Genomic DNA, 16,656 nt, shown 5'->3' on the forward strand with positions numbered 1-16,656 from the left:
TTAAAAACTTTCCCCTCTTTTAAAAAAAAAACGCAGCCCTCCCTTCCGTTACAAATTTTTTTTTTTGAAAACTTTTCAAAGTTTTTGTAACTGAATTTTAAAAACTCGCCGTTTTAGAGGCTGTACAAAATCTTAGGTTTTTAAAATCATTTTGGGTTTGTTGACCTAAGTCTTAGATAACTAAGCATTTTTTTTAAAAACTGTTTCTAAAAAAAATGAATAGTGATATCATAAAAAAAAAAATTAATGATAATAATAAATGGGAGATGCCACCTCAGCCATCTTTAAAATTCTTTTGAAAATAAAGCTTTATTTTGTGTTGGCAACTTCTTTTATTTTCAATTGGGGTGCCACATGTGTGTGGGCCCACTAACTAAAAATGAATAATATTGAGAAAAATAAAAAGGAAAATTTGCAAATTGGTATGGACTTCGGGTGGGTCCCGCTTGAGAATAAACACCTTACCTGAGAGTCTTATTATGATGCTAGTTCAAAGGCGGGTCCCGCTCCATTTATTTGAAGATACGAGATAAAACCTTATTTGTTTTTCAAGAATTTGGAAAAATTGGGTTTTCAGGGCAAAAATATGGATAAATGTAAAAACAAAATTTGTAAAGAGATTTAAAATCTTTTGCAAAAACATTTTTGAGATAAAATCTTTAAAATGAATATCCAAATATCCAGATTGTTTTCCTGAGAAAATTTTTGTAATTCAAAGTCCTGGGGGTAAAATGGGAAAATTTGATAATTTTGAATACCCAGGGTTTTTAAAAATCAATTTGAAAAAGTTTAAAAATCAAATCTGGATGGACAATTTTGAAAATCAGGAGTTCTGGATCTCAAACTAACATGCTATGCAGTGAAATGATGCAATGCTATGCAAAGACATGTTCTATGAAATGTCACTCTCAGCTTGGACTTGGAAATTCTAACTTCTTCTCCAGAAAAAGGATTTGAAAATTTTCAATTTGAAGATGTCTCTGAACCTAAATATAGAAATTTTGAAGCTCAAGAATGAAATTTAGGACTTTCTGCAAGGTTCAATCTTGGAAAATGACCATTTTGCCCTTCATTGCTTCTGAAGAACTGAAATATAATGATTGAGGGCGATGTCAAGAAGGTGAGTGAAAATTTGGGGTGTTTACAAGAAGATCACCTTGAAGTCCTTGATCAAGTTTTTAAGCGACTCATTCTTTATAAGTTAAGACTTAACCCCCAAAAGTGTGTTTTTAGAGTCGAATCAGGCAAACTGTTGGGTTTTCTGGTCAGTAAAAAAGGGATAAAAGTAGACCCATCTAAAGCAAAATTCATCATTGATATGCCTCCGCCAACAAATCTCAAAGAATTGCGTAGCCTTCAGGGATGCATGCAATCAATCCAACGATTTATATCCAATTTGGCAATGAGATGTGAGCCTTTCAATCACTTACTCAGAAAAGGAGTGAAGTTCGAATGGGGACCAGAGTGTCAGCAATCATTCGATCGTATCAAAAGGTATCTCCTCAATCCTCTCATCCTAAAATTGCCAGAATTGGGAAAACCCCTTTTGTTATACATCTCAGTTAATCAAGTCGCATGCGGCGGATTCTTGGCACAATATAAAGATGGCAGCTTGATAGAGCACGCCATTTATTATGTGAGTAAGACTTTCATAAACTATGAAAATAAATATTATCAAATAGAGAAGACATGTTTAGCTCTAGTATGGATGTGTCAGAAGCTAAGGCACTACTTGCTGGCATCTGAAGTCAAAGTCCTGTCCAAACTCAATCCTCTCAAGTATATCCTAGAGCAACCTTTTCTCAGCGGACGAATCACCAAATGGCAAGTCTTACTAATGCAGTATGACTTAAAATATGTATCATAACAATCAATTAAAGACCAAGCAATTGTAGATCAATTGGCTGACTTTCCTCTGGCAGAAGAAGTGAAAGAAAAAGATGACTTCCCTGATGAACAAATATGCAATGTTCAGCAATCTCCAGTCTGGAATTTATTTTTCGATGGTTCAAAGAATATGGCTGGAATAGGCATTGGGATCTTATTAATCACTACTGAGAAGGAGATGATTCCCTTTTCTCTAAGCTTGATTTTCCATGCACTCACAACATGGCCGAGTACGAAGCTCTAATTCAAGGTCTAAAGATTCTACTAGACTTCAACGTCAAGAGAGTGCATGCTTATGGTGATTCATTGCTCGTCGTCAATCAAGTCTAAGTCAAATGGCAAGTCAAGGATTAGAAGCTACTTCCTTACCATAAGATCGTCTCAACTCTTGCCAACAATTTTGAAGAATTTCAGCTCTTCCATATCAAGAGAGATTTCAATCAAGTGGCTGGTAGCCTAGCCAATCTGGGCTCCATTGTGGCATTCAAAAGTGGAGAATCTTGTCGCTCCTTTGAAATTGGCAGACTTGACAAACCTGCCTTCCTTCCAATAGAACAAGTAAACCAAGCCGAGCAAAAGAAGAAGCCTTGATATTACAACATCAAGAACTTCATAGAAACCGGTGAATTTTTTCCAGATTTCTCAAAGAAAGAGCAGTGAGCAATCCAGCGTATGTCTACCCTGTATTTTATTCTGGCAAACGTCCTCTATCATCCTGGATTCAGTTCCAAGTATTCCAGATGCTTAGACGAAGACGAAGCCAAAGAAATCGTGCGGGAGGCAAACAAAGGCATTTATGGTGGCCACGTCGGCTACCAAACCCTTGTCAAGCAAATCATCCTAGCAGGCTATTACTGGAAGACTATGCAGCAAGACTATTACCATTTCATAAAAAAGTGTGTTCAATGCCAGATACATACACCCTCTATTCATGCGCCAACAACATATTTGCAATTTGTTGTCTCTCCATGGCCGTTCTCTATGTGGGCCTTTGATGTTGTAGGTCCCATCACTCCTTCTGCTTCAAATGGCCACAAATACTTTCTTGCCGCAATAAAATATTTCACCAAGTGGGTAGAAGATATCACTCTTCGCACAATAGAAGAACGCCATGTGGTCTCATTTATCCAGAAGAACATCCTTTGCCGTTTTGGCATACCGCATGATATTGTGTCAGATAATAGCAGTCATTTCAAGAATAAAAGAATGAAAACATTATGCTCAAAGTTCAAAATCCATCATCATTTCTCCACTCCATATTATCCTCAAGGGAATGGTCAGGCAAAAGCTACCAACAAGATATTAATTTGTATCTTGGAGCGAACTGTAGAAACAGGCCGTGACTGGCATGAGAAGATCCACGATGCACTATGGGCCTACCGAACCACCATTCGCACTTCAACAAATGCTACTCCATCAGAACTGGTCTATGGAACCGAAGTAGTATTGCCTCTATATATTCATAAGCTCGCTTTGAAATTTGCATCCCTTCTAGAATTACCTTTTGATCAATACCAGCAGCGACGACTGGTACAGTTAGACTTGGTTGAAGAGAGAAGGCTAAAAGTAGCAGATCATGCTCAATCCTATCGTCAAAGAATAACCAGGCAATACACGAAGTCTGTCATCGAAAGGAGATTCAAAGTTAATGATTTAGTACTTCGATCCACAACTTATCTCAAGCATCGTCCCAGCGGGAAATGGTCACCAAATTGGGAAGGTCCCTATGTCATCAAAGAAGCATTACCTCATAACTCATATCGGCTCATCAATGCTGATGGGATAGAATTACCAGATCCCATTAATGCCCGACACTTGAAAAAGTTCTATACTTGAAGCATCTATTCTTCCTTTGTAATCTTCCTATTTCCTTCAATAAGGATCAAACTTTCCTTTTCTAGTTATACTGGGGCATTTTTATTTTTTTTTCTGTATGCAGACAGGATAAACAAATCTCTCATTTTACACACTTGTGCACCTGTGTGCATCAATTTGCATTCATTTGCATTCTACTGCATTAATATCAATTTGGTCAGTATTGAGATTTCAGCAAATAGTCTCATCACAATTCCCAATTGTTATTCAAAATTAAAAGACAATCATTAGCACTGAATCAAAAATCCAGTGCTCAAACTAGTATATTTTCAAAGTCCAGTGCTCGAACTGGTACATTTCCAAAATCCAGTGCTCGAACTGGTACATTTTCAAAATCCAGTACTCGAACTGGTACATTTTCAAAAATCCAGTGCTCAAACTGGTACATTTCCAAAATTCAGTGCTCAAACTGGTATATTTCCAAAATCCAATGCTCGAACTGGTACATTTCCAAAATCCAGTGCTCGAACTGATATATTTCCAAAATCCAGTGCACGAACTGGTACATTTTCAAAATCCAGCGCTCAAACTGGTACATTTTTCAAAACCCAGTGCTAGAACTGACATATTTTCAAAAATCCAATGCTCATACTAGCATATTTCCAAAATCCAGTGATTGTGCTGTTACACTTTGTAAAACCCAATGCCTATACTAGTATTCTTCCAAAATCTAACTCCGTGTTAGTATCCCATCAATTACATCAGTCAATCTTCTAGGTTCGGTCTTCGTACGAACCTCTCATCAAAATTCAATTCCCAATTTCGACCTCCAGGTAATCCAATTTACAATTTTGATCTTTGGGTCACCTAATTTCCAACTCTCAATTTTCAATTTTCAATTTCCAATTTTGACCTCTGGGTCACACAATTTCGACTTTTAGTCAACCAATTTTCAATTTCGACCGTTAGGTCATCCAATTTCAAACCTTCGGGTTACCAATTCTATCTCAATCATTCTCAACCTGCGGGTCACCTTCGCCAATCATGGTTGTATTCATTCTGCCTATTGGCCCAATATCCAAATTTCAATCATTCTCTCTTAAGAGAGACCCTTTTTAGGAAGAGTTCGAGGGAGCTCATTCTTCTCGCATGCTATCTGATGATGCATGAAATGCACATCATTATAATATAATATTCATGCATTTTTATGTGTTCTTAAGGTTTAGAACCCATGAATGGATGTATTTTGATATAAAGCGGTGTCGGTTCGAATTTCAATCAAATCGGAGTTAAATTGAGTGAGATATTGCAATTTTAGTGCTTGGGCACGGATTTCAAGGCAAATTGGATCAAGATCCGACCCAAATATCTCATTTTGGGTCTTGGATTAGTCCATAAACATCACAATTCAACTCACATGTGATCCAAACCCAATTCATAAACCATTTTCAGAAAACCCCCTTCAAAAGAGGCGCCTAGCATTTAATTTCATTTTAAACCTCTTTTTGAATTTGTAAAAAAAAACTTTAGATTAGGTTTAAATATGATTTTATGAAAACCCTAGGACGTTTCTTTCTTGGATTTAAGCCCAGCCAGAGCTCCTCTTCCTCTTCCATACCTTCCTCTCCATTCCACCTCCATTGATTCTCCTTTCTTTATTGTTTCTTTCCCTTCATGTTTTTCTTCCTCCTCCCTTTTCTCCCCCATCATAGTGTGAAGCATTTAACGTGTGATTTGCTGTATTTTTGCAAGGTTGCAGACCAACGTGGGTGTTCTTTCCAGCTGGTGTGCCGTCTACACCACTAGGAAAGGCTGACTTCTTCCCCTTCCGGCCCTCTTCTCCATTGGGTGCAGCCCTTTCACTTCCACCGCTCGACACCATTCGTTAGGCGTATCCTTGCAACAATACACAACCACGTTGATATGAATCACAACAACAATGAGCTTGGCAGCAAAGTTCCATGGCTTAAATCGCTCTACCTCATCCCCACCTTCGTCGGACTGCCCTAGAGGTTAGTCATCTTCTTCCTCATTTTCTTTTAGGTAAAATCGAGTCTACCTATGGTCGATTCTTCTCAACCTCAAACCCCTTTTCTTATTTTCTATTTGTTTGACAACAAAACCACTGTTTGCATTTAGTGTTCATCTCAGTATTTAGATCGAGCCTTATATGCATTTAAATTGTAATTCATTTTAGAGTTCAATTTTTATCAATTGCAAGAAGCGGCTAGATCTTATCTAGCCGATTTGGGGGAGTTTCCCATGAGTGATTTGTATTACATTGTATGTTGTTCAGGTCATGTCTGTGTCCCACAGTCTTTTGCATGTTTAGGTTGAGTTCTAATGTGCTTTAGAGAGTCAAGTTGCTTGGTGTTTAGTCTAATAGGGAAAATCGGCTAAGTCTAGCTTACCCGATTTTAATGTGTGCCCAGTTTTTATTCTGATAAATTTTTTTTGTTACAGTAGCTTAGTTTAGTGTTTTAGACTTATTAGAATCATATCCAGTCATAGCTTAGCTTAGACTACCTTAGAATTTTGTTTTACCTTTGTTGTGTTAGTTGACAAAATAATTTTTATGTGTAAATTAGAGAAGTCGGGTTTAGTATGTCAATGGTTGTCGTCTTCTTCATAGGAGAAGACAGCCATGGTTGTAACTTAGAGTTTAGGAAGGTTTTGTTTAGGGTCCAGGTTCATTGTATTCAGTTTTAGTAAGTTTTAAGATTTAATTAATTAATTTAGATTTGTGAGTGTTAGCCAAAATAGCATTTTTTGATTTGTGTATTACATTTTATTCATACCCCTACACTTATTTATGTAGATGTTAGTTAGGTTAGGTTAGTTAGAGCCTAGATTGACTAATCATTTAATTTCAAATTTTAGTATGAAGGGCACATTGGTATTTTTGTTCAAGGGATGATTTTGGCATGTGTTGTAGCCCCCGAAATTCATGGAATTTAATTGAGGCAAGTTTTGACCTCTCCTTCTAGTCCAGCCAAGATAGAATCATTCTCTCCTTTCAATCTTGGAAATAAATTTGAGTTTCAATTCTATTTCTAAAATTCTTTTGCATGATTTTGGGAAAGATTTTCAAATTGGCAATCTAATTTTAAGGCAAACTTGAAACCGTGTAGGCCCATTGAGCTTGACGAGTTTGACTTTGCAATCCTTCCAAAGGGGTCCTTAAGATAAGAATACATGGGCTCCACTCACTTCCAAATTCTCCACTTAGTATTTATATGCCCTCTTTTAATTACATAGCTTAGCATAGTATAGATATGACATTAACCATTTTAGTAGGTTTTGACTTTACTTTAGGCTTTCAAAAACGTGTTTAGCAATTTAGGAAAGTAAGTTGTCTTTGTAATTGTTTTGATTTAATTACTGATTTTATTTTTAGGCTAAAGTCTTGTTTTAGGATTACATATTTAGTTTCAAATTCTAATTGATTAACCTCTTAGTAATTAGGTCAGTTATTAGAAGTTAACCAAAATCGTGTAGGTGTCCTTGTTTAGTAAGTCTAAGCCTTACTAACCCTAGTGGGTCCATCTAGGGTGGCGTGAACCTAAGTCTAAGACCCATTCTAGCCATCCCCTAGACTAAACCTAGTTAGTCACTAACCTTAGTTAAAGTTCATGTAGTATTAACTTCATTTAAATAGATAGGTTTAGATTTAATGTTCATGCTTGTAGTTAATTAGTTAGTTGATATTAATTCAATTATCATAGGTTAGTTGATTTCATTAGTGTAAATTTGCTTAACACTTGCATGCATTATAGTATTCCATTTGAGCATTAATGTGTATTTCTCACAAAATATTGTAGGTAGCAATTTAGATTTTATTTTATTAGTGTAATTTGTTTTATTTTCTGTTAGTAGTTAGTATTAGGACTGTGAATGACTGTTTTTGTATGGATTCTAAGAGATAGTGCACAAATTGGATTTTTACAAATGAATAGTACACTGAAATAAAAACCAGAATTTTGCACTGCCTTGCACTCCTTATTTTATGTGAAAATTTTCTGAGTTTTTCTAAAAAAAAAAAATCTATTTTATTCATCAACATGTTAACTGTTTACAAACTACAATTCAGCTCATTACGAGTTGATTTGGTTTGACTTTTAAGCGTTTTTCAAAATCAGTTTTTTTGCGTTTTTGAAATGCTTATATCCGGAGTTTCCGGATGCATTTTTCAAATCCGTAAAATCTGACAGATTCTTGAATCTGTCATGAACAAAACAAAAGAAAAATCGTTAAAATAAACTTTGTTTGCTCCTTCAAATTCACTGTTTGCGAAAACTTGTCAGAATCCAGTTTTGCACTATTTGAGGATAAAACAGTCATTTTACTAGTTGTGTGATTTTCGGTAGTTCTTATTGTTTTTCTGCATTTTAGTTTGTATATTTGCAGCAATTAGCTTAGTTAGATCCATAATAATTAGTTGATGTAATGAGAAATGACATTTTAGTTAATCTTGATTTTTAATTATAATTTAGTTCAGTAATTCCTCGTAGAATTAGGTTTAGTATATTTTTAGAATCATTTATTATAATTGTGCACTAAATTTATGTTTTATTGTGTTTTAGGTTGATCAAGTTTACAACAGGTCAAAAAGGTGAATTCAGAGTGAAAGTGCGAGTGCACATGTTGTGAAAAGATAAAATTACCCCTGGAGATCTGGAGAAGACTTTAGAAACCTATTTCTAGTTAACTTTAGTTTTTAGTTTGTAATTTCATTAGAATTGTATTGTTTGACTTAGTATAACATTCTGATATTAATAAATTGAAGTTTTTAGAAGTAAATTGAATATTTCTTGTTTCTTAGGGATTCGACCCGTACTTGCCACATTCGTGGAAAGTCGGTTTTTATTATCTTTGGTTGTCAATTTTCTAAATGCTTTTAATGAAAATAATGTTTTAAAAATACCACTGCAAAAAGATCAACCAAGTTTTTGGCGCCATTGCCGTGGAACGACGATTATATTCTATTATTTCTGAAATTAATTTATTAATAATTGTTTAGTTAATTGTTTTATTTGTTTTAGTAGTAGGATTAACATAGTTAGTAAATATAGGCTTCACTTACTATTTTCCTAGGATTCACTGGAATACATACTTCAAGGAGCGATTAGACAGGTGGGTTTTAGCAAACATAGTTTGTGATTTCCTATATCTGTTTATTTTGGTGATTTAGATTAGATTTTGTTCTGTTATTCTTATAGAATAGTTAGTTAATTCTGACATAGTTAGAGTAGTATTGGTATTTATTCTTTGCTTTTGTGATTTTAATTGCAGTATTTAGATTAGTTTAGTTTAGATAGATTTAGGTCGTTCCATACATCTGGTCTTAGCACCAGTGTATGCAGAGGCGAAGAGCTTTGGGTACTCCATTGCATCCTTTTGTTGACAACCCAGAGAGAATTTTACATTCTTATCGAAGTTAGAGAGCAATGGGTGATATGAATCCTCCAGCTCCATTTCCTCCTCGCGCTCTGAGGGAGTACTTCACTCCCACAGACTATGTCCAGGCATCCTGCATTCGGAGACCCTATGTAGGAGTGCCTCATTATGAGATTAAGGCCAATATCATTTAGATGCTCCCATCCTTCTATAGCCTTAGTCATGACGATCCCTATAGGCACCTTGAGGAGTTCCTCAAAATCTGTTCTACAGTGAAGATACAGAATTTCGATGACGATGCTTTGAGATTGACCCTGTTCCCATTCTCATTGAAGGACAAAGCCAAGTATTGGCTAAAATCCTTAGATTCCATAGAAATAGGGTCCTGGGATCAAATGCAGTAGGAGTTCCTGAGAAAATACTTTCCCATAGGTAGGACAAACCAGTTTAGGCGAGCCATCACTAGCTTTTTAGAGCTAGATGGTGAGCAATTTCATGAGACCTGGGAGAGGAACCATTAGATGATCGACTCTTCTTACGGGGGGACATTCATGTTAGATAGGTGGCGTTCTCGAAATTGGATTGTCCCCATCATCAGGTGCCGAGATGGCAACTGGTGCAGAGTTTCTACTATAGATTGTCTGACAGGAACCGTCAGGTGATCGACTCTTCTTACGGGGGGACATTCATGTTGAAGAGTGAAGATGAAGCATGGAGACTGTTTGACACTTTAGCAGAGAATTCCCTCCATCATGCCTCTAGCTCTCATTCTGAGAGACCCACTATAAGAACTCAAAAAAAAAAAATTGTTTGGATCCGGGCCGGATCCGGGTCGGATCCGGACCCGGATCCGACTCGGGTAAATCAGTCGGCTGCGTGCTTTTAAAAGCATTCAGCGACTGAGGGAGGAGGTTCTCGAAACCTCCTTCCCCCTCTCGTCTCTCGGTCTTCCCCCCGACTCGTCTCTACGCCCTCTCTCTCGCTGGAGACCCCGGTCGACCTGCCGCCACCTGCGACCTCCTTCCGATGCCGCCGCTGCCGCCGCCGGTGACTCCTCAGGTACGCTTCTTTTTCTTCTTCTCTCCTCTTCGTCTTCCCCGACCCTCCTCTTCAAGGGTCGGTGAACCAGAGCCACCAATCGTGGTGGCTCTGGGTCTGCCAGGGAGGGAGGTGCTGCGCACCTCCCCTCATTTTCCCCCTCCTCTCTGTCCCCTCTGTCACGGCAGGGGAGGGGCCGAGCCCCTCCTCTCTGCTCCCTTTTAGGCAGGGGAGGGGATGAGCCCCCTCCTTGCTCCCTTTAAGGCAGGGGAGGGGCTGAGCCCCCTCCTTGCTCTCTGTTATGGCAGGGGAGGGGCTGAGCACCCTCCCTGCCCTTTCATTCGGCAGGGGAGGGGCTGAGCCCCCTCCCTGATTCGTGATACGGTACAGGAGGGGCTGAGCCCCCTCCGTGCTTTTTGTTTTGACAGGAGAGGGGGGTTGAGCCCCTCCCTGCTCTTTGTTACGGCAAGGGAGGGGGCCGAGCCCTCCCTGTGCCTCTTTTCTCCTTAGGCAAGGGCATTGCCCCTGCCTTCGCTATTTTTCGGTAGGCCGGGGCAAGCCCCCTTGTCTCGTTTTTCATTGGCATCGGGAGGGCCTCCGTTCGTTGTTGAAAGGCAAGGTGCGGCCTCCTGCTTCCCCCTTAGTGGCTCGCAAGGAAGGGCCTCGCTTCCTTGCTCTCTTGGCTGGCAGGGCGAAGCCTCCCTCGTTGTCTTCTTCGGGCAAGGGTGCGACCCCCTGCCTCCCCGTTATTCGCTGACAGCATGTCAGCAGGGGCTCGTGGCCCTGCCCCTGCTTCTTGCGCTTATAGCAGGTGCGCATGTGCACGATGCCCTACCTCTGTTTCCCTTACGTCAGGACGGTGATAGTTCCCCTGACTTTCTATTTTGGTATTAGCTTGCTAAGATCGTTACTTTTACAGCTTGTACGACGGATCCTGCTCGCGCTCCGCGACCCGAGCCGCCAATCGCGTACACCCGCGGACGACAGCAAGTTTGCAACTCTCAAAGGTAGGGGAGGATTGCACAGAAGACTTGGACAATTGAATTGAGTTCAATTAACTAAAAAGGATAATTAAATAAATATATATGCATATATATATATATCATATATATTTATACGAGTACACATTTAACTCAAGGACGCAGTTTCGCGATCCTTGTCCTTTACTTTGCCGTTGCGCATCGCGCACAGGTTTTGTGTTGCACTCCTGTTTACAGTTCCTTTACTTTGCCGTTGCGCATCGTGCAAAGGTTCTGCGTTGCACTTCTGCTTATAGTCTTTACTTGCCGTCGCGCGTTGTGCGAGGGTTTGCGTTGCACTTCTGCTTACCGCCTTTACTTTGTCGTTGCGCCTAGGCTCTTGCTTTTGCATATGTGTTGGTATTGCCTTGCTTTTGCAGATGACGTGCAGGTTCTTGCTCTTTGCGTATGCCTTAAAGGCATCCTCGTGGAGGATGCAAGAGACATCTATCACTCACTCTTGCGACAAGAGTTCAGTTGGGAGCTGGCGATACATCCTCGTCTAAGGAGAGGGATACTCGCAAGGATCCTGGCTCTTCGTGCGTGCAGTTCGACAGAGTCGACTTGAGGTTTCAGGGAGCTGCGCAAAAGCATCAAAGACTGCTCCAAATCGAAGCAGTTGGAAGGATGTGACTGGCTGGTTCTGCTCGCATTTTTGGCATATCTCGGGTGATCCCGAATTGGAGGTTCAAGCGAACTTCTTAGCGGGTGTTCTGTTGAGAGACCCGTATCCCGTCTATCGAGGCCGGTATCGAGTCATGCGAGACATGTAGATACCCCGATAGCGGATGTGATTCGAGATAATCACATGCATCATGTTGGCACAAGGTACTGCTGTTTCAAAAGATAGAGTAAAGTTGATAAACTTTACATCTTTGTGAAACACTCCTGTTGAGGCTTCTATTGAGGAGCTATACCCCCCCTTCATCCTAGAGTACTTGTAGTCGTGCACGACACGTCTAGTACTGCGATGATCGGATGAAACGGTCGTGCGACCTCGAACAACGCTAAATGCAAATTGTTGTAATCACATAAATGGCCTCACATTCGCCTTCACAGGCAAGATGCTCGAGTGGTTTAAATACCACAGCATAGAATGGGTCGTTAGTTAAGCAACCCCTAATGCACCCGTTCGCTTCTGGTTGTCTGTCAAGGGAGAGGACAGATCGGTACAAAAACTCCAATGGACAGGTTGTTAACAACCACCCCACGGGCAAAGATCCGGCCTCCCCAGGCATTGGAGTTAGGGGATAGGGGCTACACAAGTTAGCTCAACACTTCTGCAGAAGTTGGATGCATCCGTGGCATTGCTTTTCAGCCTCTGGGGAATCCTCTCTCGGCTAATGTCATCCCCTTTGGAGCGGACTCAACTAGCTATTCGGGTTATCGAAAATACATAGAATAACATACGCCCAAACTAGTCTCAGTTGTTTCTATGTTTTGCTTGCGCGTACCCGCAGGCCAGTAATTATCAAAACATAAGGTCTGTTCACACTGGTTTTGGGTCTTGAGATTTACTTGCACTACGGATTCGCTTGCACTACTGATTCACTTGCACTACGGATTCGCTTGCACTACTAATTCGCTTGCTTGCTCGATAGTTCAGTATGCTACTCGTTGAACTGTGCACGCCTGTCAAGGCGTTACTCTAGTTGATTAAACTGCTTACGCAGTTCTTTGCGGAGTAATAAGGAGTTTCTCATGCTAGTTAAATGCTTATAATAATAGCATTATACCAGTTGCTACATATTAGCATGTGACTTGCTTTATCCCTTGGTTGAACTGTTTGGTGCTTATTGTAGCGTAACACTTGTTGGTTTGCATCTCTTATGATTGATGTAATTGCATACAGCTCATAATCTACGAACTGGTGGCAACTAGGATTGATGTGGCCGCTTGTCTTATAAGCTGCTTAGATATTGTGATATAATTGTTGCCGTATGATTGCTTATGAATGGCTTGTGATGTAATGGTTTATGCCTTACGATTAATTTAATTACTTGTTCATGGATTGAGCCATTTTATGGTAATTATATGTTTTACGAGCATTGTTATGAGTGCTTGTCTTATTCAGTTGTTTTGTTTGGCTGACGGGTAGAGTTAGTTACCCTTCGCCCATAGAATCAACTGAATTGCCATATCTACGCGTTCTCATTTGTTGTTTACACATGCTTTGAGGGCCTATTTGAGGATTGCAATATTCCTCGTGGCAATCATACGATGCGTAGGATTATATGCTTCTGCGCGGAGTGATACAATGCATATTGCTGATATACATGCTTGTGCCCATATTGTGGCTACTGACCTCGAGAGCAGTCAACTGTTCGGAGCAGTCGATTGTATAGATGCGTGTATCACCGAGTAGGGTGTCTGACGAGCACCTGATCTCCAAAGGATTATCTGCGAGGGCGTGTATGATCAAGACCAGGTACCTGGCTAGAGTGGTAGATTCTCGGTGAGGATGTACACTGTCCACGAACGGGTAGCCGCAAAGACGGTGAACTCCTGTGAGGAAGTGTATGGTCCAAGATCAGGTATACCATGTAGGGCGGAATTCCTTGTGAAGTTATACATTTCCCAGACCAGGTGATTCGGCGTTGATCTTGTTGTATGTATTAGTAGCTATCGACCCCAAGAGTGGTCTTTTGTGTTGATGCGTGTATCGCAATGATTTTCATTGGATATGGCATCTATTGGGGATCGGTTTCCCAAAGGTTTCCCTGTGAGGTTATACTTTTCCCAGATCGGGTGACCCGGCTAGACGGAGAGATTCTCTGTGAGGATGTACACTGTCCACGAACGGGTAGCTGCAAAGACGGTAAACTCCTGTGAGGAAGTGTAGGGTCCAAGATCAGGTATACCCTCTAGGGCGGTAATTCTTTGTCCGGTCGTATATCTCTCGGACCGAACGATCCGACGTGGATCTTGTGTTTTCGCTTACCATAAAAAGTTATGGTGAGCTGTGACGATCTTCTGAGATTGTTTGTGATAGCCAACTATGAATTCATAGTTTCGGCTTTCTATTTTAGCATGATTACGTGCGTGACTCAGATGTGAGAATCAGATCGTTAGTGATTTGAGTTAGTAATCATGTTTTGGACCTTCTACGAAAGGGTGAGCTTCTCTGAGAAAGTACGATGCCTTAGTGCATCATAACCGGTGACGGTTAGCCGCGTAAGACTTTGAGAGATGAGGATAGATTAAGGTCGTTTAGGACAAAGCGTTGGTTAGAAGTAGTGAGTGACAAATGATGTCCTGATGGTGATTGGATGCAGAGACCTCTTTCTAGGAACAAGGACAAGCTTGTTGCGTAGTAGTTCACAACTTATGATCAAATGGATCGTATGCTGCGTTTGTCAGTTGCACCGCTTACTTGCTTTAAACAACTTGCTTGCTTTGAACTGCTTACGCATTTGCACTGCTTACGCACTTGCACTATTTACCTGTTTAACTGCGTAGCTTACTGAATTAAATGTACTTAATTCAGTTCCTTGTAGTCTCTCTTGTGCACCTACTAGTTTTTCGCGAAACTAACCCATTTTATGGGTACAGGTGATTTTTAGGTACACTACGGGCGATGGCGCGATTGCAAGATGGCTTCAAGACTTCTTCTTCCTGCTCTTAGCTCACGTCCTGGACGCTTGGGTTTGCATCGGATTTCCCTTAGGATATCCGAATCTTGTGAGTTTGGTTCTTTTAGCTAACGTGCCCAAAGTTGTCAGCTTGCCTTATGATTTATCAAAGTAAATCTTTCCGCTGATTTCATAAACAAACTCTGAAGGAAAGAGATATTTCTAGTCTCTTGCCTGTTTTTCTGAAACGGGTTCGCAAGTTTGAAATTTGGGGCGTTACAACTTGGTATCAGGGCTAAAGGAAGTAAGGATTCTTGACCATTGAGCATCCGCATCGTGCTGTAAGTATACCATTTTTCTTATTTTATAGATGTTTTTAGCGTTGTTAAGCTAAATGGTTTGACATGTTATGCTTATGTACCAGCATGGCTGGTTTTTTTGTGAACTACTCATGTTACGCATGAATAGTACGAATGTTTTTGGCTTCCTTTTCGAGTTTCCTCAGATTTTGATCTTTGGTATCCCTTGTTTATATCAAGGATGGTAAAGAACTCTAACTAAGTTTTGGCTTATGAATGGTCAAATATTAGGGAAAAATGCCCAGACTTGTATTTTGACCAATGAATGCAATAGAAATTTCGCGGACGAAATTATTTTTAAGGAGGGTAGGATGTAAGAACTCAAAAAAAAAATTTGTTTGGATCCGGGCCGGATCCGGACCCGGATCCGACCCGGGTAAATCAGTCGGCTACGTGCTTTTAAAAGCACGCAGCGACTGAGGGAGGAGGTTCTCGAAACCTCCTTCCCCCTCTCATCTCTCGGTATTCCCCCCGACTCGTCTCTACGCCCTCTCTCTCGCTGGAGACCCCGGTCGACCTACCGCCACCTGCGACCTCCTTCCGATGCCGCCGCTGCCGCCGGCGGCGACTCCTCAGGTACGCTTCTTTTTCTTCTTCTCTCCTCTTCGTCTTCCCCGACCCTCCTCTTCAAGGGTCGGTGAACCAGAGCCACCAATCGTGGTGGCTCTGGATCTGCTAGGGAGAGAGGTGCTGCGCACCTCCCCTCATTTTCCCCCTCCTCTCTGTCCCCTCTGTCATGGCAGGGGAGGGGCCGAGCCCCTCCTCTCTGCTCCCTTTTAGGCAGGGGAGGGGCTGAGCCCCCTCCTTGCTCCCTTTTAGGCAGGGGAGGGGCTGAGCCCCCTCCCTGCCCTTTCGTTCGGCAGGGGAGGGGCTGAGCCCCCTCCCTGATTCGTGATACGGTAGGGGAGGGGCTGAGCCCCCTCCGTGCTTTTTGTTTTGACAAGAGAGGGGGGTTGAGACCCTCCCTGCTCTTTGTTACGGCAAGGGAGGGGGCCGAGCCCTCCCTGTGCCTCTTTTCTCGTTAGGCAGGGGCATCGCCCCTTCCTTCGCTGTTTTTCGGCAGACCAGGGCAAGCCCCCTTGTCTCGGTTTTTATTGGCATCGGGCGGGCCTCCGTTCGTTGTTGAAAGGCAAGGTGCGGCCTCCTGCTTCCCCCTTAGTGGCTCGCAGGAAATAGCCTCGCTTCCTTGCTCTCTTGGCTGGCAGGGCGAAGCCTCCCTCGTTGTCTTCTTCGGGCAAGGGTGCGACCCCCTGCCTCCCCGTTGTTCGCTGACAGCATGTCAGCAGGGGCTCGTGGCCCTGCCCCTGCTTCTTGCGCTTATAGCAGGTGCGCATGTGCACGATGCCCAGCCTCTGTTTCCCTTACGTTAGGATGGTGATAGTGCCCCTGACTTTCTATTTTGGTATTAGCTTGCTAAGATCGTTACTTTTACAGCTTGTACGACGGATCCTATTTCAAAAGATAGAGTAAAGTTGATAAACTTTACATCTTTGTGAAACACTCCTGTTGAGGCTTCTATTGAGGAGCTATACCCCCCCTTCATCCTAGAGTACTTGTAGTCGTGCACGA

This window comes from Nuphar pumila, chromosome 8 (genome assembly GCF_984573655.1).
Source record: "Nuphar pumila chromosome 8, dmNupPumi1.hap1.1, whole genome shotgun sequence".
Taxonomy (NCBI): Eukaryota; Viridiplantae; Streptophyta; class Magnoliopsida; order Nymphaeales; family Nymphaeaceae; genus Nuphar; species Nuphar pumila.